Source organism: Leptidea sinapis, chromosome 29, assembly GCF_905404315.1.
Source record: "Leptidea sinapis chromosome 29, ilLepSina1.1, whole genome shotgun sequence".
NCBI classification, from domain to species: Eukaryota; Metazoa; Arthropoda; class Insecta; order Lepidoptera; family Pieridae; genus Leptidea; species Leptidea sinapis.
Genome location: NC_066293.1, coordinates 7,828,816 through 7,856,052, shown reverse-complemented (window position 1 = coordinate 7,856,052; position 27,237 = coordinate 7,828,816). Strand labels below are relative to the sequence as shown.

At 34.3% G+C, this 27,237-nt stretch overlaps 2 long non-coding RNA genes across 2 annotated transcripts; one reads left to right on the top strand and one right to left on the bottom strand.

Annotated features, from left to right (window-relative positions):
* Window positions 1-4,708: 4,708 nt before the first annotated feature.
* LOC126973428 (uncharacterized) lies at window positions 4,709-23,156 on the bottom strand. The gene is made up of 4 exons (XR_007731348.1): window positions 23,073-23,156; window positions 16,360-16,433; window positions 11,949-12,047; window positions 4,709-4,840 (listed from the first exon to the last, which is right to left on the bottom strand). It is a non-coding gene; the product is annotated as an uncharacterized LOC126973428 (long non-coding RNA).
* LOC126973431 (uncharacterized) lies at window positions 10,736-17,624 on the top strand. Its single transcript, XR_007731351.1, has 3 exons — window positions 10,736-10,802; window positions 11,505-11,578; window positions 17,514-17,624. It is a non-coding gene; the product is annotated as an uncharacterized LOC126973431 (long non-coding RNA).
* Window positions 23,157-27,237: the final 4,081 nt, after the last annotated feature.

Genomic DNA, 27,237 nt, shown 5'->3' with positions numbered 1-27,237 from the left:
AGTGATGTATTTTGTGTTACATCGTGTACTCACGTATAATTATAGTCACAGCAGTGTAGAGACAGACGTATAGCGTGTGCCAACTGCCCGTCCTGTTCTTCAACACCTTTCTGTGAAGATCAGATGGAACATTATAACCTAAACTTTATTTTATTACACTATAAATAAAAAAAAAACGACAAAATCAACAAAATATAATATTCTGTAACGAGTCACGTGAAGTGAGCAGCGGCTGTCTGAGAGGTAGCGCTAGTGTAGCGGTGTGAAGTGTGAGGCGAGTCGTGGAGGGGTGAGGTGAGGTGAAGAGAGGGGTGACGAAGGGTATATAATGCCTTGCTCGGGATTAAATAGACTATTTCAATAGCAAATAGCCAGGTTTTCCCAGTTTCCTGGATTCCCCCCCCCCCCCCTCACAAACCTCATGTATTAGTTTTTTAAGCATAATAAAGTTTTATCCCTCAATACGTAGATAGGGTTGTAGAAATAAGTTTTCTGATACCTACATATATAAGGCTTAATTGTAAATTGCTTTAATAAGTAGATTTAAGTAATTTTGTATATATAATTTAATACCAAATATAGAAATGTTGAATTTGATTTTTTTTTTAAATAGACTATTCTACCGTGTTAAAGTGTTGTTAAATAACTCCGAGAGTGTATATTTGAAAAATAAAAGTTATAATTGTTTTTACAATTATAACTTTTATTATCTGTACATAATAAAGTGGTTTGTGTTGTGCTTTGCAATTCAGTCATTATTTTTGATACCTACACAAATTAATTACAATGGGAAGACTATAGCAACTGTCTACTCCAAATGTCACGAGGGGCTGATGAAAACCAGTGTTGTGTTGGTGTCTTCTGCACTGACCAATAATATACTGAGTCAGCTCCTTTTAGCAGGGAATCACGCGCCACACAGTTATTTTTGTTTATTTATTTTTAATTTTCATAATATTTTTTTTCATATTTAATTTAGTGTAAATTGTTGCGTTTTTTATGTGAGTGTTTTTTTTATTGCTAATAAAGTGTTTTCTATTTCTAAGCACATTGTCGGATTTGGTACAGCCGGAGTGTAAACGGTCCGATGGCCGCCTCATACCAATTGGTCCGGCGTCGTACTCGGTACGGTACAGACGGGACTTATAATAATTTTGTGCGAAGGACATACCATACCATCTTATATAGTCCGCTACCAGGAGGTCTACTCGCAAAATCGACGACATTACATTCGGAACGATACGATACTACTCCGAATATATCGCAACTATCCTACTCTAACAAATGTTCGAATTACTTATCGTTTCTTGTTACCATAGACTTATATTTTCAGTTTTTTACCTAACATGGTGTAAATTAAATATGTTCAGATTTAAACATTATCTGTGCTATGTCGCTGTTAAGTGTCAAAAGTCAAAACATAGTTTAGGCGCTAAGGACCATGCCAGACTCTGCACCACCTATTTGGGATCATTTACACATAATGTAAATGTTAAAAAAACATGTAATGAATATAATATGACCATTTAAAATTGAATAAATAATACAAAACTTGCGGATAATAAAATGTAAAAGAAAAGTAATTCAACCCTTCTCGTCGACTTCCAATTTCTCAGGCGGCCATTTGCATTATTTCTACGCATAAACGACCAACAAAATGACTTAAATGACTTAGTAGCAAGAAATCCTGTTGAATAGTAAATCACATATAATTATTTCAATAATATTTATTAAGTATGTATAATGTATGGCAAATATATCTATACAACTTGAAACGATAATAGCATTGACAGCCTAGAAGGTGTCGTTGAGATTATCGTAAAAGTGACGTTTGATTATTTGTGAAATTCGAATATTCGTCTCTGACATTTTGAACTAAGAGTAGGATTAGGACCGATAATATCGAATAACGTTTCGTTCGTTCAATCATCGTTTCGACATTGATTACGATGTAACTAAGATTTGGATTCGACACGACTAATGCGACGATTTAGCGAATATCGATTTTAGGAGTAGGCCCCCAGACCGCGTGCGATGGTTCGGCCATACCAAATCCGATCATGTGTTTAGGCTCTTATAAGGACTCGAAAATGACATCTTAAGTTTTTTTTTATTATGAAAGAGAAACACAAACGAACGTACGGGTCATCCAATGTTAAGTGATCACCGCCGTCCACATTCTCTTGCAGCACCAGAGGATTCACACGAGCGTTGCCGGCTGGTACCCATGTCGTATCGTCGTGGAAACACCGCACAAGGAGGCTCATTCTGCAGCTTCCTTGTACGTGGAAGAAAGTTCCTTGAAATTCCGCACTATGGAAGGACGCCATACATCCAGATAGCGGGGATATCCTAGTTTGTGGCGTGTCGTTCGAAGGATGAATTCGGCGGTCGGAATCAGTTCAAACAGCACTTCGAACACTTCCCGTGATAAAGCGACGTCTCTGCGCTACTAGTTTTTGACATCCAATAGGTGATATTGAATCCTATTTTGAATAATAATATTTGAACTTGGAAAAAAAGAGTTGGGTCGCCATTCTTTTATTGTTTGTAGACAACGCATCAAATACAAGTAAAAACTCTTCAAAGATTTATTACGTATGTATAGATATAACTAATTCTTAATAGTTAGATCATATACCTGAAAAAATACGTCATGTGAAACAGAGAAAGGATAAACAATATTTTTTGAAGGTAGCGCCTTAATACTCACCTCTAGAACACTGCTGGTAAAGTAATACACGAGGGCACATTCCAGCAGAAGTAACAGCAGCATCAGCACCGCATACTGGAATCACGATAAAAAACATTCAGATAGTGGCGCATGCAACCCGGTTAACCCGATAATCAGCAGAACTTAAACCAATTCTTTTTAAAGGAGACGGGGATTTCTGGGCCAAAATGTAATAAGCTGAGATATGGTTTAAAAAATTTGCTATATTTTTCTATTTCAAAATATACAATATATTACATATTAGCCTAATTCACAATCTAAAAAACGAGAAATCTTAAAATTAAGTTTTCATTATGTTAAAATTCACGATAAAAATGGGATATCGATTACTATAATCGATTAAGGTGAACGAGTTTATACAATTCAACCCAAAATCACATGCACCAGATGATTGATTCAATAAAAGTACCTTACTACAAAAAACATTATAATTAACATAACATAATGTTTTTTCTTAAAAAAAATTAAATATCAACTTAAGAAATCGATCGAACAAAAAGTCGATTCTGAATCTCGTTTTGTTTTTTTTATCTGTGCTGACAGTGACAGCCACAGAATAGTCTAGAACGTCAATTGTCAATCACTCGTTTCATAACTACGCGATTTGTCATTTGAGTGTTTCTCGTTGTTGATATTTTCCTTCTTTCTATTTGACTTCTCATATTGCAATACTTGTAGAATGATTATCATACAACAAAATAACAATTGCATTTCAAAAATAAGCTCATAATATAGGTTGTTGCCCATATATTGCATAGCCTCAATTTTACAAAACCTCCCATAACTCAGCTTTCAGATTGCCAAAAATCCTCAAATTTTCAGTGATGCTTTTTTAATTTATAAGCTATTTAGTGACACTAATTTCATCCTTTTACATCTTGGCCCAATAATGTATGAAAGGGTATCCGTCTCCTTTACTCAACTCACTCTCTTTTTCTCTTCTCTCTCTCTCACTCTCTCTCTATACCAAGATGCATCGTTATCTGTTGTTGTCCTTGTCTGTAATTTCATAATTGTTCCGAGAACCGACATATCTAAAAAATCTAATTTATTTTTTGTCAGATGTATTGTTTTTTGAATAAAAAAAATATACCAATCGAATTTGAGAACCTTCTCCTTTTCGAAGTCGTTTAAAAATAAAAAAGATGGGAGTGGGAGGCTCCTTGGCACGGTATGCCGGCTAGATTATGGGTACCACAACGGCGCATATTTCTGCCGTGAAGCAGTAATGTGTAAACATTATTGTGTTTCGGTCTGAAGTGCGCCGTAGCTAGTGAAATTACTGGGCAAATGAGACTTAACATCTTATATGTCTCAAGGTGACGAGTTTTTGCGGTTTTTCAAGAATAGTGACAGTGTGTTTTCACGCGATGGCCAAGTTAATCTATTTACTTAAAACCTTAAATATTTTCAACATTGATATGGTCACTATAAGATATTATTGTTAGATAGAAGTAGGGACTAAATAAATTGACCGACTTGGGATTACATGGATCTCATAACTTGTTACTGCAGAAGAACTGAGTTGCGAGACTTGGTTTTTTTTACAAGTTATATTTTTGATGGTAAGGAAAAAAGGGCTTAAAAAGATCCTTAAAAACATTAAGTAACAACCTCTTACCAGATACAGACTTTGGGTGCCACAACGGCGCCTATTTCTGTTGTGAACCAGTAATGTGTAAACATTACTGTGTTTCAAAAAAAATTCAAAAATCTGGGCAAATGAGACTTAGCATCTTATGTCGCAAGATAACGAGCGCAGATATAGTGCAGCTATGAACTTTTGGGCTTTTCAAGAATCCTGAGCGCAACTGCATAGTAATGGGCAGGGCGTATCAATTACCATCAGCTGAACGTCCTGCTCGTCTCATCCTGTATTTTCATAATAAAAAAAGATAGACAGACTACGTTAACAGTTAACAGACATTTCAAAATTCAAATAGGCCAAAAAATTTTTTTGATTATGAATCTTACCATAAACAATAGAAATGGTGATCGAGCGATGGCACCATACAGTCCCATGAACGATATAAAGAAGAAAAATATAGCCAACATGGCCGCTGCTAATCCAAGCTGGAATGTCAACGCTTCTTCTGGAAATAATGTCTGTGAACAGAACAAAACTTAACATACATATATTGCGGTTAGAGAACGAAGTATATATACTATAGTTATTATTAAGGATTGGTCTCCGTTGCGCTCCAACTAGATACCGCAGGCGTAGTGGCAAAGTGCGGCAACGAATACTACGCCCAAGCGGGCGGACTCGAGCCATTCTCGATCAATGTGTGACGTTGACGTGCCACATGTTCTGTTAAACTTATTTGCTAATAATTATATTTACAATACTACGACTACATAAAATTAAAACTGTCATTACGTGGAAACGTACCAAGAATACTGGCAGCATTACCGCGTTGGATAGCAAGGCTGATCCGTTGACCGAAATAGCTGCCAGCGCTTGGGTTTCCAGTTCCTCGATAAGGCTTATCGATGCGCAAAGATAGTATTTTGAACATTCTTTGCGCGTCTGGGCCCCACGGGCCAAATGTCTCGACACCAAACGGCACAAAGATGTATGACTCACTGAGACCAACATATTTGCGACGCTTGCTGTCTTCGGCAGTCGAATTTGCAGTTTTTGCTAATAATTGAAACTAAAATGCCGGGTTGCGTAGTAAAATTTTGTAAAAGTACTACAAGAAATAAGAAGTATTTCATATTTCTGGGATCACATATTATCATCAGTAAGTATTTTGTATTTTTTTAATTTCAATGTAAAATAACACGAAGCGTATGTAACAAAATTTGAAAGATGCCATTGAGTGTCAAGATCCCACGCACACAAGCATCTAATAGTGGCCGCTAAAAGAAGCTATTTTATACTAAAAGTTTTTAGTTTTCATTTCTTTCGGCAGTCTTTACAGATGCCAACTTCTGTTTTTTTTGGATCGAAGTTCCTTACGGCAGGCTTGGAGGCGATAGGGATTTTGCTGCGCGACCGAACTGAAAAAAATGTGATAGTAAAACCGTAAGAAAAAATCCGTGGAAAAAAGTGCGTGGAATAAAACCGTTAAATGAGACGTGCGCAGGCGCGACAGTCGCATACACAAGCGAGTAGTGTATATATTATCAATATTATTATATTAATATATTATAACGATTATAGCAATATTAGAACGATTTTTTTTGCAATTTGTGTCGATTCTACATTAGCCGAAGGAACTTCGTTCCTACCTGGTGTCCCACGACACCACATCATTTTTTTTTATAATTCAAGGGACAATTAATAGAGTTTTTATTGTAAAAAATAGTAAAAATAATAAGCAGTTATTTTACACTTTATTTTTTTTTCTTTATGAAAATAAGGAACGAAACAAGCAGGACGTTCAGCTGATAGTAATTGATACGCCCTACCCATTACAATGCAGTGCCGCTCAGGATTCTTGAAAAAAATCAGAATGGCACTACAATTGCGCTCGTCACCTTGAGACATAAGATGTTAAGTCTCATTTGCCCAGCAATTTCACTAGCTGTGCAAAGGAGCCTCCCACTGGTAATACGAGTATAATTGACATTATGTTTGTAGCGTCAATATCGTTTACAGAATATAGGTTATCTACATCAATCATTATTGATCGGCCATTTAACGTCACGACCGAACTGTGTCTCTATTCGGCTAAATTACATTTTTATCATGTTTGTAATCATTTGTAAAAGGTTGGTGACATATGATTATTTTATTTAATAGACAAACTAGTGTATAATCATCTGATGAAGTGATCACCGTCTAGGAAGTACTCCTAGCAACACGAGTGGAATCAAATTCAAATTTTCAAAATAGAGCATGAAATCAATTATTGAACATCAAAAACTACAATCACGGACTAGTAAAAAAATAAGTACTCCGTGTCAGCTTACATAACAGTGTAGCACCACAACAAGCCGATTGACGTGTAAATACATAGCCCGACGCACACACTTACACTACTACAGGCCGATAGGCGGCCATTATGAGAATTGTCATCGTCTGTGACAAATCAGTTTGAGTCTCAATAAAATATTTATAAATGCCATCGTGCGTTTTAAAAAGTGTAAAAATGATACTATATAAGTATTTGTGGCCATATATGATTATTTAAGGGAGAAAAAATTGTGTTACTAGTATCCCCCGTAACCGCACACACACTAGCATAACGGTGCTTCACTTGCTAATATCACGGCGCGGAGTCCTTCTTTTTTTTCTCGTCCGTGACTACAATCTAGTATTTTCTTAAATGTATAACGCGAGTGTTATACATTTAAATAAAACACTTTAAAATGATTAAAACGCGTGTAATTGTAACTGTGTTTTTTTACATTAGATTTTTCCGTAAAAGGTATATTTTTTTTTATTGGACCAACCCGACGTTTCACCTTTCCAGACCATTCCAGAGATGAAAGAGAGAACTGGAAAGGTCTTGAAACTAAAAACGCAGTTACACGCGTTTTAATCCTTTAAAAGTGTTTTATTTAAACTACAATCTACCACCCAACTATAGAACTGTATAAACTAGCAGAATTGAAGTAGAATATACAACTACACTCGCAATAACGCTCAAAAATTGTCTGAATCAAAACTCTGCCTACGCGTCTATTAGGCAGAATTTTCGTTTAGTTGTGTTTCGACCGCGCTTTGAATACAACGCCGCGCAATGACAAAATGTTCTAAACTTGAAAAGGATGTAGTGTCGTATTTCAGATAAGATTTATATTTACAAAATTGTGTAACTAACTTGACGTTTTTAATCATTTTGCTAAATAATTACATTTCAATTGCTAAAACAAAATGTTCTTGCCTTGTGTTCGCGTCCGTGCTTCTAATGAGCATATATAATAGACTTTGAACATTACTGCTATATAATAAGATGTTAATTTGGTATGTATATACAACGCCGATCGGACATTTCTTGACGACCTTTAATAGGCGCTTGGGAGCCAAGTTATTTATTGTACGTCATTGACTAGCAGAGGTATTATCAGTGCATCGGCTTAAAATCTTGTATGCAGTTTAAAAAAAAAGCCTTATTACGATTCGAAAACAACTCAACTAAGAAAAGGTAGAATCTGTGAAAAAAAAACTAGTTGCTCACACCGCTTCTTATGTTTTCAACCTTTACGATGAGGTATGTACAGAGTGCTGTCAATTAACACTCTCAATAGAAGTAAAAGCAAACTTGTCTTGAAAGAGTGGTTACAAAAATTGCACTATAACTCTAAACAATTTGTTGTGTGTTTAATGTGATAACCCTTACTTCTAGGATTAATACACAAATAAAATTTGAAAAACAACAAAATTTTATGAACGATGCGGGACTCGAACCCACGACGTCCGGCGTTCCGTGCCGGTGCTCTAACCAACTGAGCTAACCGTTCGAGTGGCGTATCGTTATAAAATCTTGTATACTTTGTTCAAATCAATTTTGTTGTTTTTCAAATTTTATTTGTGCACTATAACTCCACTGAAAACCTTCTACAGTCTACACTGATCGTAACCGAGAGTATAATACACACATACACGCACACATGCAACCACCAGTGGGAGGCTCCTTTGCACAGGAAGCCGGCTAGATTATGGGTACCACAACGGCGCCTATTTCTGCCGTGAAGCAGTAAAGTGTAAGCATTACTGTGTTTCGGTCTGAAGGGCCCCGTAGCTAGTGAAATTACTGGGCAAATGAGGCTTAACATCTTATGTCTCAAGGTGACGAGCGCAATTGTAGTGCCGCTCAGAATTATGGGTTTTTTGAGAATCCTGAGCGGCACTGCATTGTAATGGGCATGGCGTATCAATTATCATCAGCTGAACGTCCTGCTCGTCTCGTCCCTTATAATCATTAAAAAAAAACACACACACACAGACACACAGATTCTTGCTTATAATTACGTTTTTGGTCCTTCCCAAAGTGATTTTCCATTTCTTTTTTATGTTACAGCGTACTTAAGTGCATCTATTAATTTTGTCTTTTTCCTAATGTTTAATTGTGGTCGTGATTAATGTCATTATTAGTAATCGCATACAAAAAATACAATGATTTATTAACTATCGGCCAGGTACTGCAAGGAACACCCGTTCGCGAGTTGTCGCACGGACCAGCCATCGTTCCCTTCGCACATATTTGAGGGAAGGAAACGACCCGGCATACAATGCTGCCGCAAGCAATGCCATTTTAGTGAGCATGCCGAACCGTATGATATCTACAAAATTACAAAAAAAATCTCACAAAGCAAGCCCACTTTGTATAAAACAATATTGTTTGATACATTAGCTTTCAATCGACGTGACACCGGAACAGCCGGCGTGTCGGTACGTGACCGGGTCACGGTTAGGGCTGTCACTGCAGTTATAAAACTAAACCGAATCAAATTCAAATATTTTTATTCAAAATAGGATGTGACATCACTTATTGAAACTCAAAAACTACAACCCATTCCAAAATGAATGCCTCCGACCTGAGAAGAACGGGCGCAACAAACTCAGCGGGCTTTTTTTTTCATTTAAAATAAATCTTGATCCTTATCGCCAGCAAAATTCATTGGTGTTATTGAAAAGGGTGTTAGAAAAAAAAAAATATTTTTGCTTCTCTACTCTCGTATTTGGTCCTAAAATACTCTTAATACCAAGCAACATTAGTTGGAGTTATGGTAATGGGGATTAAAAAATAAGATAACCTGTCTACTTACACGACTTACTTTAAAAAAAAGGTATTGTTTATTATTCTCTACTTTCGGATTTGGTCCTAAAATAGATACTCTTAATACCAAGGAAAATTAGTTGGTGTCATTGTAAAGGAGTTTAAAAAAAAGTAATATAAACTATATTTCTTATAAAAAAATTAATGATTTTTCTTTAATACTTTCGGATTTAGTTTTTAACTACTCTTATTACCAGCAAAATTCTTTGGTATTCTTTATTTTGCAAGTTTTAAGTGTTCGATAGTTACCTAAGTAATTATTAGCATAGATACATAAGTAATTGGTATGCCAAATTAATGTGATTTTTTTAAATAAATTTATCATATTAAATATTATTGATACACAAACTAGGCCAACTTAGCATCTAAAAAACCACAAAGGTTATAATTTATGCTAGTGAAAATATTTGTACGACTTAAAACCCAATAAATATAACATAGCAGGCAGGGCCGGATTTAAACTTAATGCCGCCCCTGGGCGCCGGAAAAAAAATCCGGAATTTTACTTATAATAAAAATATAAAATACTAATTAAATTTCTTTAATTCCACAAAATAAAAAAAATCGATTATTATTTTAAATCTCCAAGGAAATAAATTTATTAAATCTTTTTTATTATTAATTTTGACTAAACGTGACAAAATTATAATTAAACAATAATGGATAAATTGAATTTCTTAAATTATCAATAAAATAAAAAATTATTAATTAACAGGATAAATTAATTATATTGATAAGACAATCTCGATAAGACTAAAATTTTTTTTTCACTTTCAAAAATTTGCCGCCCTAAAAAATTTGCCGCCCTGGGCCTTAATATAAAAATGTGTATATATACCTTTGTATGCACGCAAGAAGTTATAATTCTTTGGCGTAACAAAGCAAAAATACATAAAATTATTAATTGCTCCTGCTATTCTACGTTTTTAGAAAGAATAATATTGTAAAAATCTTGCAATGATGGCCTAGACAATTAATTATTTAATAACAAATACGGCTGTATGGGCTTGAACCCTGTGCCTGTCCTAATAATGGACGAAGAAACCAAAAAAAATAACGAATGTCGCAAATGTCAGAAAATTTTAGGAACCAACTTCACCCTGTTGCAGTGATGCGCGCGCATCATAAAATTTCACCGTCATATTTTTTTTTCATAACGAGCCTAAAGAAGTATAACTTCATTAATAATTACTTTTCTGTACTGTATAGTGTATACTCACTGTTAGTGTACCTTCTCATATACTGTTTTTATAAGATAGAACCTCTAATTGGTTTTACGTTACAAAGCTTTAAGATTTATTATGATTGTAAAACTCTTCGTTCTCTAAACTCAGGTAAATAAATTAATACTGCATAAGTGCCAACCCTTGATATATTCTAATTTTAGAATCGCATGTAGGTAACAATGTCGGTATTGTACTATTATATTTTCATAGATAAATAAAGTTTCCATTTTCAATCGAATTCATCTTTTTTTATAGGTAGTTTGCGATATTAGCGATGTTGCATTATTATTCTAAAATTCAACAGTTTTAAAACTTTTTGTCGAAAGAAAGGTCTGTGTAAAATAAAATAAAAACACAATACAACAGCTTTCAATAGCATTTTTTTATGAAAATAAGGCACGAAACGAGCAGGACGTTCAGCTGATGGTAATTGATATGCCCTGCCCATTACAATGCAGTGCCGCTCAGGATTCTTGAAAAACCCCAAAACTTCTGAGCGACACTACAACTGCGATCGTCACCTTGAGATATAAGATGTTAAGTCTCATTTGCCCAGTAATTTCACTAGCTACGGCGCCCTTCAGACCGAAACACAGTAATGCTTACACATTACTGCTTCAAGGCAGAAATAGGCGCCGTTGTGGTACCCATACTCTAGCCGGCATCATGTGCAAAGGAGCCTCCCATTTTAGAGCTTTTAGATACATTCATTGATATCACCCAAACATTTTATTTATAATTTAATTATTAAAAAATAATATTATATTAATAATAATATGACTTAATAATTACTGACGCTATTTATAATAGGATGCGGATGCCGTGGGAAAACCGGCCGACGCGACATAGAGCGACGCAGCGCTAAGAGTGTATGGTAAATATAGGTAAGCATTATTTAAGTATAGAAGTCCGATGATTTACGGCAGTTTTCAATAACGTATCTCTAGTTACGGATATATTGCTATCACCGTTTAATAACAAGATCATAAATATCCATAGTTATGTACAATTTTAGTTATAGTCCAATGCTATGTGTCGATAGGTTATTGAAATGTAAGTAAACGTAAAAGAATATATTTGTCTACCTCTAGTAAGTTAAACTAAGGATAGATAGGTCATTGAAAACAGCCGTTAGAGGCACTCTTTTTCACCACTCTGATAATTGTACGCCAAAATAAGTAGATATGTCTTCATTAATATCAATATTATTTGTAAATATTTCAATACAACTTGGCGACTACTTATTGGTGTTACCTTCATATGGGGCGTTCCGAACACCTGTATCGCGTAGTTCAGGGACCCGGGAGACACTATAGTCCATAGACCACAGGAGAACAGGAAAATACTTGCCATCTGTAACCATATTAACTATTAACTGGATCGCTTTAACAATCACTAAATAATATAATTTAATTTATTAAGTTGTAATACATTTAACAATGTCGGTCTCAGTGAGTCATACATCTTTGTGCCGTTTGGTGTCGAGACACTTGGCCCGTGGGGCACAGAGGCGCGGAGAATGTCTTTTATTTATTTATTTTATTAATTTGCGGTACATACGACTTAGTTACTAAACAAAATTGAAGTACTAAATAATTATCACATGCATCTCATAATAAGGCATAGCAATGAACGTCAGAGGGGAGACATTCAAATATATTTTTCCTCTAGGTATTCATTTATAGAATAGTAACATTTTTCCAAAAGTGACTTTTTCAAACAGCTTATGAATTTTTTAATATTGGTGTCGGCTTTTAAGTGTTCTGGTAACTTATTATAAATTTTAACTGCCATTGGGTAGGAACCGGAACTGTGTGATGTTAATTTAGATTTAGTTTGCATAAGATTATTTTTATAGCGAGGTGTGTTGTGCCGGGGCACGTCTATGATTTTAGTGTATAGATTTGGGTGTTAACTTACATATTTCGAATATATATGTGCACGGTAATGTAAGAATATTTAGTTTTTGAAAATGAGGTTTGCAGCTTTCTCTTTGTTTAATATTTGCAAGCACATGAATACATTTTTTCTGTAAAATAAAACATGAACAAAGTATTATCTTCTCGCCTCAATAGGACTACTGGTAGCCCAAGCGCCGGCACCTATTTTGGACAACGGATCAGCCTAGCTATCCAATGCAGAAATTCTGCCAGTATATATCAACAATAATATATTTTTTTTTGTTACATAATCACATTATATGTAGTTTATGTTTATTGAGAACTATTTTCTACCTTCTAAAACCAAACTTAAAAAAGTTTAGTTTTCTATAAAAGTGTGATTGACTGACAAGACTCTTATATCGGGGATACGTTATTACTCTTATACGGGTTCGAATCCCGGTAGGTGCAAGCATTTATAATATGATGAATATGGATGTTTGTTTCCGAGTCATGGATGTTTAAATGTATTTATGTATGTTTATATGAATTTATGTATGTTTAAGTAAGTATATTGTATTAAATATATCATTGTCTTGTAACCCATAACATAGGCTATATATGCTTAACTTGGGGCAAGATAAATTGTGTAAAAAGTGTGTTAATATTATTATTATACGTGGAGGTAGGTATAACATCAAACCGTGTGCCGTATATGCCGTAAAAGGGAAACAATATCTATAGGGTATTTCCCTCTAATCTATATACTAAAAGTATTGGGAAAAGTCTGAAAACTATACATTTGTAATAAAGTTTATGCAAGATAGGACGGTCCAAATTTTGAATTGAGTCAACCGTCTCATGTGGGGGGTATCGTATGAAAGGGCTTCTCTCGAATCTGACCCACACTTGGCCGGTTTTTTCAATTATTATTATTTTTCTCGTTCAAGAGTTATAATAAAAAATTGACACACTTTTACACAAATTATCTTGCCCCAAACTAGACATAGGTCTGTACTATGGGTTCAAAGACAACGTCATATTTTATACTTACTCAAATGTACATAAATACATAAAAATACCGGATTTCGAACCCGGGATCTCTAGCTCAGTATATAGGTCACTAACCACTGTCTATATAAATTATTGATAGCAAACAATGTTTACGCAATTTAAGGAACTTTATTGTAAGTTTTATTTAAACGTTTTGTCGATTAAATGTTGAAGGTTCTCACAAGGTTCAAACGAAGGCTGTCTAACTTTTAGCCGGCATACACTACCTTGATACAGCCTTCAACTTACGTAAACACACCAAAAGCTTTAAATATATAGTTCGTTTTGAAATTATTGTATAAAACTTTAACATATCTTTAATGCCAGTTAAGCAAAAGTCTTCAGTTAGGATTGTTAGTTAATGAAATAAAATCACATTAAATCATACACTAGACAGTATTTATTATAAAAGAAAACATTGGCCATCAATGATTTTAAACTATATCGAAACAGAAAAATCTTAAGCTCTTAAATAAACATAATAGCTTTAAGGGTAAATGTATACACTTTTATAATAAAGTCCCAGCCACTGTACAGACATTATCTTATATATAAAATTCTCGTGTCACAATGTTCGTTCCCGTACTCCTCCGAAACGGCTTGACCGATTCTCATGAAATTTTGTGAGCATATTGAGTAGGTCTGAGAATCGGCCAACATCTATTTTTCATACCCCTAAATGTTAAGGGTGGTCCACACGATTTTTTTTTTTTTAATTTTTTTTACATTTTTTTTTAAATTTGTTGGATTCTGGAGTCAGCATTAAAAAATACATACAACTTCAAATTTTCACCCATCTACGATCAACAGTTACTTTTGTATCGCGATTTTAATATCGGCAATACAACGTTTGCTGGGTTAGCTAGTCTATAAATAAATTTAAATGTTTTATTTAAAAAATGTCTCTGTCGTAAATTACTCCACAGCTGAATATCTAAGTGATCCGACAGCCTGGGACTATGAGGATTATGATTCTTTTATAGCAATAGCAATGGCACTACAATATTGTATATATGTTTAAATAGAGTGCAAAAAACGCTGGGAGAGTTTCTTGCGCCGCTTCTTCTCTCTCAGAGCGCCATTTGTTTCCGAAGCGGTAGTAGTGTTTAGTATATTAGAAATGACATCAAATAGAATTCTAAAGGAATCAATTTTGTGAAAATAAATGCCTTTTATGCCTTTTTAACCTACTTGATATACAAAAACAGATATAGCGGAGAGAAAAATAGTAGTAGTTGTAATCATCCAAAAATCTTCACTTTGAATCGAAATTATATTTTATTCAGGAGAATAGGAAAACGAGCGCGCGGATCACCTGATGTGAAGTGATCACCGTCACCCACATTCTCCTGCAACACAAAAGTAATCACAGGAGCGTTGCCTTCCTATAAGGAAGGTGTACGCGCCTTTTTTGAAGGTACCCATGTCGTATTGTTCCGGAAACACCGCACAAGGAAGCTCATTCCACAGCTTGGTTGTACATGGAAGAAAGTTTGGGTTGGACTGAGTATCCGAAACGTATCACGAATTTGGAGGTAAAAATATTGTAGTTGATAGAGCTTTAGTCCACGATTATAATGATACCACTCTTATTACAAGGTAATGCACCGTTTTCAAGAAAATATCGAACAAATTTCTAACCTAAAACGGATAAATCACGTAAATAAAACAGTGCATGAGCGCTGGCATGGCGGCGGGAGGCTAAAAGACTTACTAGCAACTGTCAATTGTAAATGAAAAATAGTAAAATCTAATATATCATATTCACATGTCGCGGTGTTTGTTGTGAAACTCCTTCGAAACGGCTTGACAAATTCTCATGAAAATTTGAGTGCGTATTGGGTAGGTCTGAGAATCGGACAACATCTATTTTTCATCCCCCTAAATGTTAAGTGTGTCCACGCCATTTTTTTTTTTAATTTTTTTGACATTTTTAATAAATTTGTTTGATTATGAGTCGGCATTAAAAAATACATACAACTTCAAATTTTCACCCATCTACGATCAACAGTTACTTTTGTATCGCGATTTTAATATCGGCAATACAACGTTTGCTGGGTCAGCTAGTGAAGTATATAAAATAGTCTGGGAATAATAATTTTTAGACTTAAATGGCTAGAACTCAGACTTGTAAAGCCAGTAAAAAAAAATTATTTCTATTGTTTATTCCGTTTTTCTTTAATGTTTATCCGTTTTTATCGTAGTTGCGTGAATGTTTCTGTATTCTCTGTTTTATTTACCCGTTTAGAGGTTAGAATTTTTTTCGTTATTTTCTTGAAAACTGCATTAACTTGTAATAAGATTTGTAACTCTATAATCGTGGACCAAAGCTCTATCAATTCATAAAAATTGGTTAGGTTATGTTAGAACAGTTAAAACAACAGAAACTAATCATGCACTAAAGTTCAATCAATTACAATATTTTTTACCTCATAATTCGTGCTACGGGATACTAAGTTATAACCGAAAGTTCTTTGAAAACCACACGAACGCCACACATCCAGATGTTGAGGATGATATCATAGTTGGTGGCGTTTCGTGGGAAGGTTGAATTTGGCGGCAAGAATCAGGTGAAACAGCTCTTCGGAACACTCCCCATGAATGAAAAATGCGATAGAAGAAGACACACAATGAAGCGACGTCTATGAATCTCGAAATGAATTTAACGTAAGTGTTGTAAATATAGTTAGCATTGTTTTGTTTTGAATAAAATTGACTTAATAATAACTTACCAACACAATAAAGTTAACGGCCACGAGAAAACATGCGCACGTTTTCGTAAGTGAGCTCGTTTTGATCGCCATTTCTGAAAATATAATCAAAAGAAAGTACTTACAAAAAGTAAAATAGTAGTAGTTTATGTGAAGGGCACTAAACACAAGTGTGTGATGTTATTAATTATTATAGACGAGTGTTTTAATGCCTAATTACATACAGTAACATACACTTCACATATATAAAATAAATTAATTACTACTCGTAACACGATAATTAGGTAGTTAAATAAATGTAATTATTAATTGGGATATGTTATGGCAGTTCATGAAGTTGGTAGCTCTTGCTAATACATCAACTATTTAATATTAATATCCGGACGACCGAGCCTTGCTCGGATTATTAAGAATGTACAAAACTTGAACAAAAAAAAAACTAATAGGACTTCTGGATTCGAACCGGGGTCTTCTGCTTTCCGGATTACCCAATGTCGCATCTGAGCTATAATAGTCTTGTATATAGTGGCGAAATTTACCTTTCTATTCTAATGTTATTGTAGCTGTTTCTCATTCAAACATGGATAAAACCATTTTTTTTAAATTGAAACCTAGCTAGATCGATTTATCACCCCCGAAATCCCCTGCATACTTAATTTTATGAAAATCGTTGGAGCCGTCTCCGAGATTCAGATTATATATATATATATATATATATATATATATACAAGAATTGCTCGTTTAAAGATATAAGATAATATTTGCATTAAGGAGTTGCATATTATGAATTGATTATATTATTGATGGTGGTTACCATACATTTTTGTGCCCAATAAGGGCAAGCTATAGTTTAAAGACCATACCTCCTAGTCTTTCGTTTAACCATACACTTTAACCCGTAATGGAAAGTTTTCTGGCAGTTGTACCTAATAGTTTTTTAATTCAGTGACAAACTACAGGCCCCGACTATCATATCGTTCGATATCTCACTTACGTGCAACATTTGTGAAATTTGTTTGCAAATTGACATTCTATTTCGAACTAAACGTCATCTCGACTGATATTAGAATAGAGGTCAAATCAAATTTCTCTGTTTTTTAGAGATGTTCGAAATTTGAATGAAATACAATTATCAAAATCGATTTTATTATTTAATAATAGTAATATTTTTACAGATAAGAAACTTGTCCTAACAAAACAGTCTATTTTTATTGTGTTCATAATTGGCGGTTTTAACACATCATGCAATGGAGGGTTTACATTATTTGAGTATATATTGTTACAGTAAAAAGTAAGTATATATACAGTATTTTCTGTTTTTTTTTTTCGTAAATTGTAAAGCAGCTTTTTTTCTGGTTGTATGTTTGTCCTGCTGTAGTAAATTTCCTGTATTTTTGACTTATTTGCTTGTGATATAATGTAATATTTACCTACAAATAAACGCAAAATTCTGAGTGCCTAGTGTTTTATTTACCTAATAAGATTACGTTTAAAACATACAATAATTGAGAAAAGCAAAAAAAGCCGTTTTTTTTTAAACTTATTTTCAGATTTTTCTGTTTTCTTTTGAAGTTATATTGTTTTTGGCGCGTTATGAAAAAATTTGAGAGTGAATTTAACGATGCGCGCGCAAACCGTCACGCAAGTTCGACACCCTGACGTTAGCTGGTCAGCTAGACCATTTGTATCATACTTCAGTTACCAAGCCTCTTGTAACTCAAATGTCTACGGAACTACAACCAATGGATAAATTACGTGCCACGTTATTTGTCCTCCTAAACTAATGAACTGATTTCAATGGGGATTACTTCATGGAGTGCAGTTAAGTCCAAAAAAATATATTATAAACCTCAATATCAATTTTGGAGACCTATCTATCGATGGCTATGGGTTTGACGAAAAAAATTTTTGAGTGTCAGTTCTAAGTATGGGGAACCCCCAAAATTTACTGTTTTTTGTTTTCTATTTTTGTGTGACACTCTTAATGTGGTTCACAGAATACATCTACTTACCAAGTTTCAAAAGAATGGTTCTTATAGTTTCGGAAAAAAGTTGCTGTGACATACGGACGGACAGATAGACAGAAAGACATGACAAATACATAAGGGTTCCGTTTTTTGCCATTTGGCTACGCAACGCTAAAAAGTAACGTAAAAGCACATGAGAACGGCAACATCGATCGGCCAGAGTGTAGTGAGGTTGAAAGAGGTATTCCGCAAGGATCTATATTAGGCCCTATCTTATTTATTATTTACACTGCGGATATCATAAAGGAAATAAAACGGTTCCCATAGTATATTATAATTTTTGACCTATTTTTAGCAGTGTAATTATGTTGCCAATAAAGTATATTATAATTATTATAAGCACAAGTAATAATTTTTTAAGGATTTTTGTTATATTACGTAAAAGAATTGTAAATTGTTGGGTGCGTACTTAACATATATATAATACACACACACTTTTTATACAGCATTATTTTCTTATAATAAAGTATAATATTATCCAGGGATTACACTCTACTACGATAAAGTTATACAAAGCAACTGTTCGGTCATTGTAAGGTTTGGTGGGTAGATTTAAATTCTGACTACCCTCATCTTTCTTGCAATGTAATGGCGACCGCGGCCCGCGCGCACCGGTAGGCCGGCCCCCGTAGCAGTCGTAGTTAGACCGTGATCCGGGAAACTTGTCGACCAGGACGTTCTGGATATCTCGCGAAAAGCCCTTTGTGTTACTCTTGTCCGTGACAATTGCGTGTCGTGGACACCAAAGCAGATCAATTAAGTGGGAGTTCAAGGTTAGTGGACAAAAATTTCTATTTACCATTGCCTAGCTTTGACCAACAGGTTCTCATTCGAATCACCATTGTTTTTTAAGCTATTGCATAGCTTCTATCGCAGGCTTTGAGCGTGGAGACCGAATCCAGAAATTCCGTAACGAAAGTACCTAACACTTACTTACTAGATGTATATAGATATTTCGCCGCGGTTATTACACTTGCCGTGGAACAGCGGTTATCACGTATGCTTTTTGTGCAGAAGGTCCCAGGTTCGAGCCTGGGCTACGTCTTGATTTTTTTTAATTTATTTTATTTTTTTATCACGTTTTTTAAATTTTTATTATTATGACAAGCATTTTTATTTAAGTTAAATTTTACTCACTTCCCGTTTGCTTTTTTTTAAATTAATTTTATCAAAAAAAAATACTGTACAAATAAAATAAACAATTATAATTGCATAAGTTGATAAATCATGCTATGCAATAGCTTTACCGCGGCAGTCCCCGAGTGCCAAACGACTTTTTTTTTATAATTAATATTATCTACAGTCCACTCCAGTTATCGAACATCAACACAGACTGTATGAAGGTAATTATAGTATCACGTGTTAGTTCCCAAGCGAGTCGACCCAACTATTAAATTATGACTCAATAAATATATGTGCCGTCTAGATTATGGGTACCACAACAGCGCCTATTTCTGCCGTGAAGCAGTAATGTGTAAACATTACTGTATTTCGTTCTGAAGGGCGCCGTAGCTAGTGAAATTACTGGGCAAATTAGACTTAACATCTTATGTCTCAGGGTGACGAACGCTATTGTAGTGCCGCTCAGAATTTTTGGGTTTTTCAAGAATCCTGAGCGGCATTGCATTGTAATGGGTAGGTATCAATTACCACCAGCTGAACGTCCTGCTCGTCTCGTCCCTTATTTTCATAAAAAAAAATACTTCACGTTTTCATAGTAATGTTTTTTTCCGTTCATTTTTATGTCCGGACATACTTCGTTCAGTCAAAAGTAGTATATAGATTTTATTTAATTATGTCCCTACTAATATTATAAATGTGAATGTAAGTTTGTTTGTTACGCTTTTACGCCGGAGCTACTGAATCGAATTTGATGCAGCGAATTGCGCGTTTGGTACAGCGATAGACTGGAGCAAGGGCAGAGGCATCTTATTCCGGAATCCATGCTTCATATATTGTTAGCAGAGTATACTTAAGGCAACACTAAATGCCAGCGACCTTGAGCGATATGAGTTCACCGCTGCCGGCCCGCCATCTATGTAACAAAGCCAATATTTTCAAAATTATTGCGTGGAAAACAGTTTATATGCTTACAATCCTCGTTATTCACTACTAATCTGAATAAATGAACCTACACAAAAAAGTACAAGCTATAAGAATAACTTTTCTGAGGGAAGTACCAAAAAAATGCGTCACGCCATGCCACTGCTTACAAACTTGTTTATCTCCAAAGAAAAGTTGTAGTTCAAAAAGGCTCGGCAGTGTTAACTATAACCAACAGCAAGCATTAGCAACCTACAAATAAGACTTAAGGATATGTGTAACAGGATTAAATAGTGTTCATAGCTCGAAATGGTACACTTTCACCACAAAACTTGTCTAAAAACATCATGTTTGCGTGTTTTCTGCTTACTCTTCGCCTCATAACTGTGTTAGTAAAATTAAAAATTAACAAAATTATTTAAACATTTGAACATTATATTTGATTTGATTTAAATTAATTCATAAATCTGCGTTGTGTTGAGGCACCAGGTACGTGGGTGTGTAGATGAACCCAGTGTCTCAGAACAGCACATTCGGGATTATACCTAAAATCATCAGGATATGGTTATTACTCGCACGAACCCTACGCATCAGTGAGGCTGTCCGTTTGCGGATGATTGATGAAACTTCATCCACGTGTGCATCCGCAAACATACCTGATTCGCTACAGTACCGCGGGAGCCCCAACAATTTTCTGAAAGCATTATTATAATGCACAATAGTAAATTTAGTTTGTCATAGCAATCTTCCTTTAAATAAGATTCATATCATATGTTGGGAACGGGAGCGAAAACGGGAACCGGAACTGAAATAGGATATGAGATAATGTTCAATTCCAAACTTTATCAAATAGGCATCTTAAGAGGGAACCATAATATTTGCTAATTTCTTTCGGGAATACTGTCTTTTCTTCATAGCTTATCTTATATATATTTTTTTTAAGAAAATAAGGCACAAGACGAGCAGGACGTTCAGCTGATGGTAATTGATACGCCCTGCCCATTACAATGCAGTGCCACTCAGGATTCTTGATTCTGAGCGGCACTACAACTGCGCTCGTCACCTTGAGACAAGATGTTAAGTCTAATTTGCCCAGTAATTTCACACATTACTGCTTCACGGCAGAAATAGGCGCCGTTGTGGTTCCCATAATCTAGCCGGCATCCTGTGCAAAGGAGCCTCCCACTAGTGACCATATCAATATTTAAAATATTATTATGTTTTACATAATAGATTAACTTGGCCAACGCATGAAAACACCATGATTTATTACGAACACAATGTATATTCACAAGTAAAGAAGCTATTTAGTACATAAATAATTAAGTTGTACAAAGGAACGTGGACTTTACGGAGGTAATTTGTATCATGTGCTAGTTCCCGAGGGAAAACAGAAAACTCCACGAAGGTTGTATATGACCGTACAAGATAGGACATGGTAACTATTAATTAATTGTAAAACATGTTTTTAATGCATGAATGTCATTTTGTTAGTCGTTATGTAGATTTTATTTTTATTTTTATAATGTTATAGCTGCAATGCTGATACCATAGAGTTAAATATACTAGCGTGTAGACTAACAAAATATGCGAGAGAGAGTGAGAGAAGAACATGTTTAACGGAAAAGTTTATCGAATTTATTGTTACTGTAAGTAACACAACCCGCAAACAAATAGGCAGAAGGATATCGCAGTCTTCATAAAAAACCCTTTGGGGACTTACAATAAATAGAAAAAAGAAATAATTTAACGTAACTTTTTCCGTAAATATAATTGTCTGAATTATCTACCGAAAAATACTATTTTTCAGGGTTCGACTAATGGTTGAAAATAATGTGTCAAGATTTGTAGTAATAGAAGAAATACAACAGAACATTCTAGAACAGTATTTCCCAACCTTTCCAAAATAATGTCAATCTTTTTAGGACATGCCCTACCCATAAAATACACTATAATTAATATTTTTTACCTCCATACATAATTTTTAACGTTTAAAAATTGTTTTATTCCCTTGAGAAATAAAAATTATAAGTTTTAGAAATAAATCACTTTAAAATTGTTATCAAAACATTTTAAGTAAAATTTCAAAACATAATGAAAAACAGAAATTCAAAATAATTGAACTATTGATTTTTCTATATTCATTTACGGCCCTTTCTAATATTCAGTCTATCTTCGGTTGTGGCCTACTTGAGATAAAAAGCGTAACTATCGTTGACTTTTGTGTTCCAATAAACTTATCGATGGTGGTGAGTATAAGGTGGGTCTTATCCGTACACGCTGTCTGTCAATGGGATGACGTATACCTTACCAGCGATAGAAGTTTGTTTGGAAATTGCAATTCAAGCGACCCAATATGAGGCGATTAGAATGACTTATCGGGTATATTGGGGCAGGTTCAGATTATTGACACCTTATTACTGACAGTAGAAGGTAGTAATTTATCTCTATCTGTAGATAGTATATTGGGAACGGCCGTTAGATATTATTATTATTTGATATTAGGTTCGAATTTACTAAGCTTTAATTTTAAGTCTCCGCGTTGTGCTTAGTGTCCATCAAGCAGATTTTTTTATATTACATTTGTATAATAAAAGTAGACATATGTCTACTGTGCCTAAGGTCTGTCGTTAAGGGCGTTATTTGTATAAGTATAAAGCTCACCTAGTCTTGTATTCGGAGCTATAAATTAAAAAGTAAAAAGCGCGGGAAACGTGCGGCAAGGCGACGCCATTACACCGTCGCGACACGATACAAACTGGAATACAATGAATAAAATAACAATGTCGGTTGTCGGCGATTATTGAAAGAAAATTGCCTTTGTTATATCATTGTGTGTAACTTATGCTTTTCCTGGAAATGTATTTTCAATTGTATTACGTACTACAGTGATAATAATATTTCATTAATATAATAAGATGAATCACTAGCATTTTAAATTTACATTAATTATTGTTATAGGATTGAACAAAATTAAATTCGAAAATTAATAGCATCAACTTCGATTAATAATTTAGAATAAATATTGGTTTTTTATAATTAATGAGTGAAAACATACGAATAATCAATTTGTAATATAATTTTAATAATTTTTCGAAGGCCGTTTTTCAGCGATGATTTACCTAAAAAGCACTAAGGTTCGATTGCCGATATCTCGATATAGTTTGTTCTTTACAATATTTTTCTCGTCGATATCTTGTTATAAGTCCCTTTTTCCGTTAACTTTTGTATGCCAACATCCCATTGTCTTTGTTATAATTTGTACAGAATTTAACGGAAAAAACAATTCCTTATAAATAAATTAGGCGAGAAATCGAATGAGGTAATGTGGATTTTGTCGCTGTGCCATATGTAACGGTGGTGTCATATAACGATCCTCGAATTAAGTAGCAATTTGCAATATGCTGTATAACCTCGCAATCCCCAACAACACGCACTCAAGTGCCACGATTTTATTGTTATCAAGCACCAATGGCCTGGTCGTTAAAACACAAGAGTTGTGTTTCAGCACCCAATGTGTCACTAACTAAAGAGCCACGTTAGTAAACGCAGTGGAGTGGTTTGACTTTATTTATTTATAGTGAAATTTGTTCAAGTATTTAATAAGTATATATATTTAGAACTATCTTTAAGTCCCCTAAATATCTCACCAATAAATGTACTTGTTGAAAAAGTGATTAATTATTTTAACCTTATTCTTTACAAACCGAAACATTATAAATTGAATGGAGATACACGACATAGACACGCCGGCAGCTTATTTGAATTGCAAATGGAAGTTTATGAAACTAACATGGCAATAAAATATCGAATATTTACGTAACAGATATACTGATTGCAATTTAAGATAATTAATTGAAACATTAATTATTTTTTTACGAATTTTAATATTACAAAATCTTAATTAGAATTACAATTTTGTATTAATAACTCTGTTACGCACAATTATTGTTCATATTATATAAGAAAAGTATTTTAATATCATCGTCTATCAAGTCATCTCCGATCGGCTTAATTATTTGGCGTTGTGTAGAGATGTGGCATCTCTTTGGGATGGATACGATTTAGGGACCATCAAGATACCATACCTAATCCAAACTTGAAAGAATTGTCGGGTACCCAGTGCTCTGTGAACGGCTAGAGCTCTTAGCGTTGCGTAGAGACGTCAACGTCGATTGTGTGTCTCACCGCATTTATCACGGGGAAAATTCCTAAGAGCTGTTTCACCTGATTCCAGCTGATAGCCCGCCAAACCACGATAGTAAAAGATTTCTTATACACTTCATTCACCTGCTAAACCACTTTAGTAAAATATTTTCATACATTTCAACCATCCGCTAAGCCACGTTAGTAAAATATTTTCATACATTTCATCCACCCGCTAAACCACGTTACTAAAAGATTTTCATACATTTCATCCACCCGCTAGACCAAGTTATTAAAGGTTATCATACATTTCATCCACGCGCTAAGCCACGTTAGTATGAGATTTTCATACATTTCATCCACCCACTAAGACGGGTTAGTATTAGATTTTCACACTTCATTCACCTGCTAAACCACTTTAGTAAAATATTTTCATACATTTCATCCACCCGCTAAGCCACGTTAGTAAAATATTTTCATACATTTCATCCACCCGCTAAACCACGTTACTAAAAGATTTCTTATACATTTCTTCCACCGGCTAAACCACTTTAGTAATCGATTTTCATACACTTTATCCACCCACTAAGACAGGTAAGTATTAGATTTTCATACACTCTATCCGCCTGCTAAACCACGTTAGTAAAAGATTTCTTATACACTTCATTCACCTGCTAAACCACTTTAGTAAAAGATTTTCATACATTTCATCCACCCGCTAAACCACGTTTCTAAAAGATTTTCATACATTTCATCCACCCGCTAAACCACGTTAGTAAAATATTTTCATACATTTCATCCACCCGCTAAACCACGTTAGTAAAATATTTTCATACATTTCATCCACCCGCTAAACCACGTTACTAAAATATTTTCATACATTTCATCCACCCGCTAAACCACGTTAGTAAAATATTTTCATACATTTCATCCACCCGCTAAACCACGTTACTAAAAGATTTTCATACATTTCATCCACGCACTAAGCCACGTTGGTAAAAGATTTTAATACACCCATCCGCCCCATAACGTAATAGATTTTAATAGAACTTTTCCCCCAGTACATTTGTGCTTAATAAATGCAATTTCTTCCCAGTTGTCATATCAATAACGTAATAAAAAAGTCACATTCGGAGAAGGTGTAGGTTTAAAAGATGCACAGACTTCATCTACAAATTATTGCACAATTCAGTTACTCTACGCCGGCGTGTGGGGCGTTTTATTAGCGTCACACCAAAAATGTAGTAAATAACGAAACAGCCATTAAAGTACCTAACAACATCGATAAATACGGTAATGGTAGCTTTCCCAACATAGAGCCTACAACGTTTGTCAATACACAACAATTTGAGACTGTCAAGGACATCCGAACTAACTAACTCACGGTCTTTACCTAGGTACGAGACCGTCTCACAAGTTAGATTCACGCGAAGACAATGGCAATATATTGGTAATCTTATTTTCGTTCTTTTTTTTGCAATGCCATAATTCTTCATCCAAAATTCAAATACTTGTATTCAAATTAGCATTTAAAATCACTTATTGAACTTCAAAAATTACCACAAACTAGTCGGTACCGACACCGACAAAAACGTGAGTAAAGCCGAATTAATAGATAAATTACCACCCGTTTGAAATAACTGACCTCAGAAGAACGAACGCAAGAAACTCAACGGGCATTTTATGATAAAAATATGGATTAAATTGTATTATCGTACAATAAACATTTATTTTTAAACTAGCTTGTTCTGTACATAATCCATAACCTGAACCGATTTTGATGAAATTCAGTGCTAGAGCTTGGAAAAGGACATAGGCTACCTTTTATTGCAAAGTCAAAGTTTTTATTTGCATAAACTGTTAGATTGATGTAGGTTACATAAATATTATAAAGTATATGTTTGCCATATTTATGACGTGCTTCAAATACATTATTAAATAATTAGTTATAATAATATCAATTTAATTTAAATTTAACTATTATATTAGGTACTAGCTGACCCGGCAAACGTTGTTTTGCCATATAAATCATTTTTAGAGTTACCTAGACCGTTTCTTGGACATGGCAACATTACTTTATTTTAAATAAATATTTTTTTAAATAAACGTAGCCTAATTTACTCCGTATTACATCCGCTACCTGCCAATAAAAGTCCCGTCAAAATCGGTCCCGGCATTTCAGAGATTAGCAGGATCAAACAGACAATATTTTATTTTGGTGTAAGTACCGTATATATATATATATATATATTTGAAACACATATTGTAGTAAAAAAAATGGATATTTCAATATTACAAGCAGACACTCCTATTTTATATATCTTAATATATATAAATCTCGTGTCACAATGTTTGTCCTCAATGGACTCCTAAACTAATGAACGGATTTTAATGGGGATTACTCCATGGAGTGCAGTTTAGTCCAACTTAAGAGATAGGATAGTTTTTATTTCGATACGGACCCATAGTTATTTTTATTTCCAATATTTGTTTTGTTTGGACATATTTTCTGTGAGAGTACTTTTGACGCGCGGTTTGACAGTTCTGCTGTGAAACAATTTCATTATAACAACAAGGAGCATATTATTATGTTACAATGAAAATTTATTGACAAATTCATCAAAAACGGTATTTTATTTATTATGTACAGAACAACGTCTGTCTGGTCAGCTAGTATGTATAT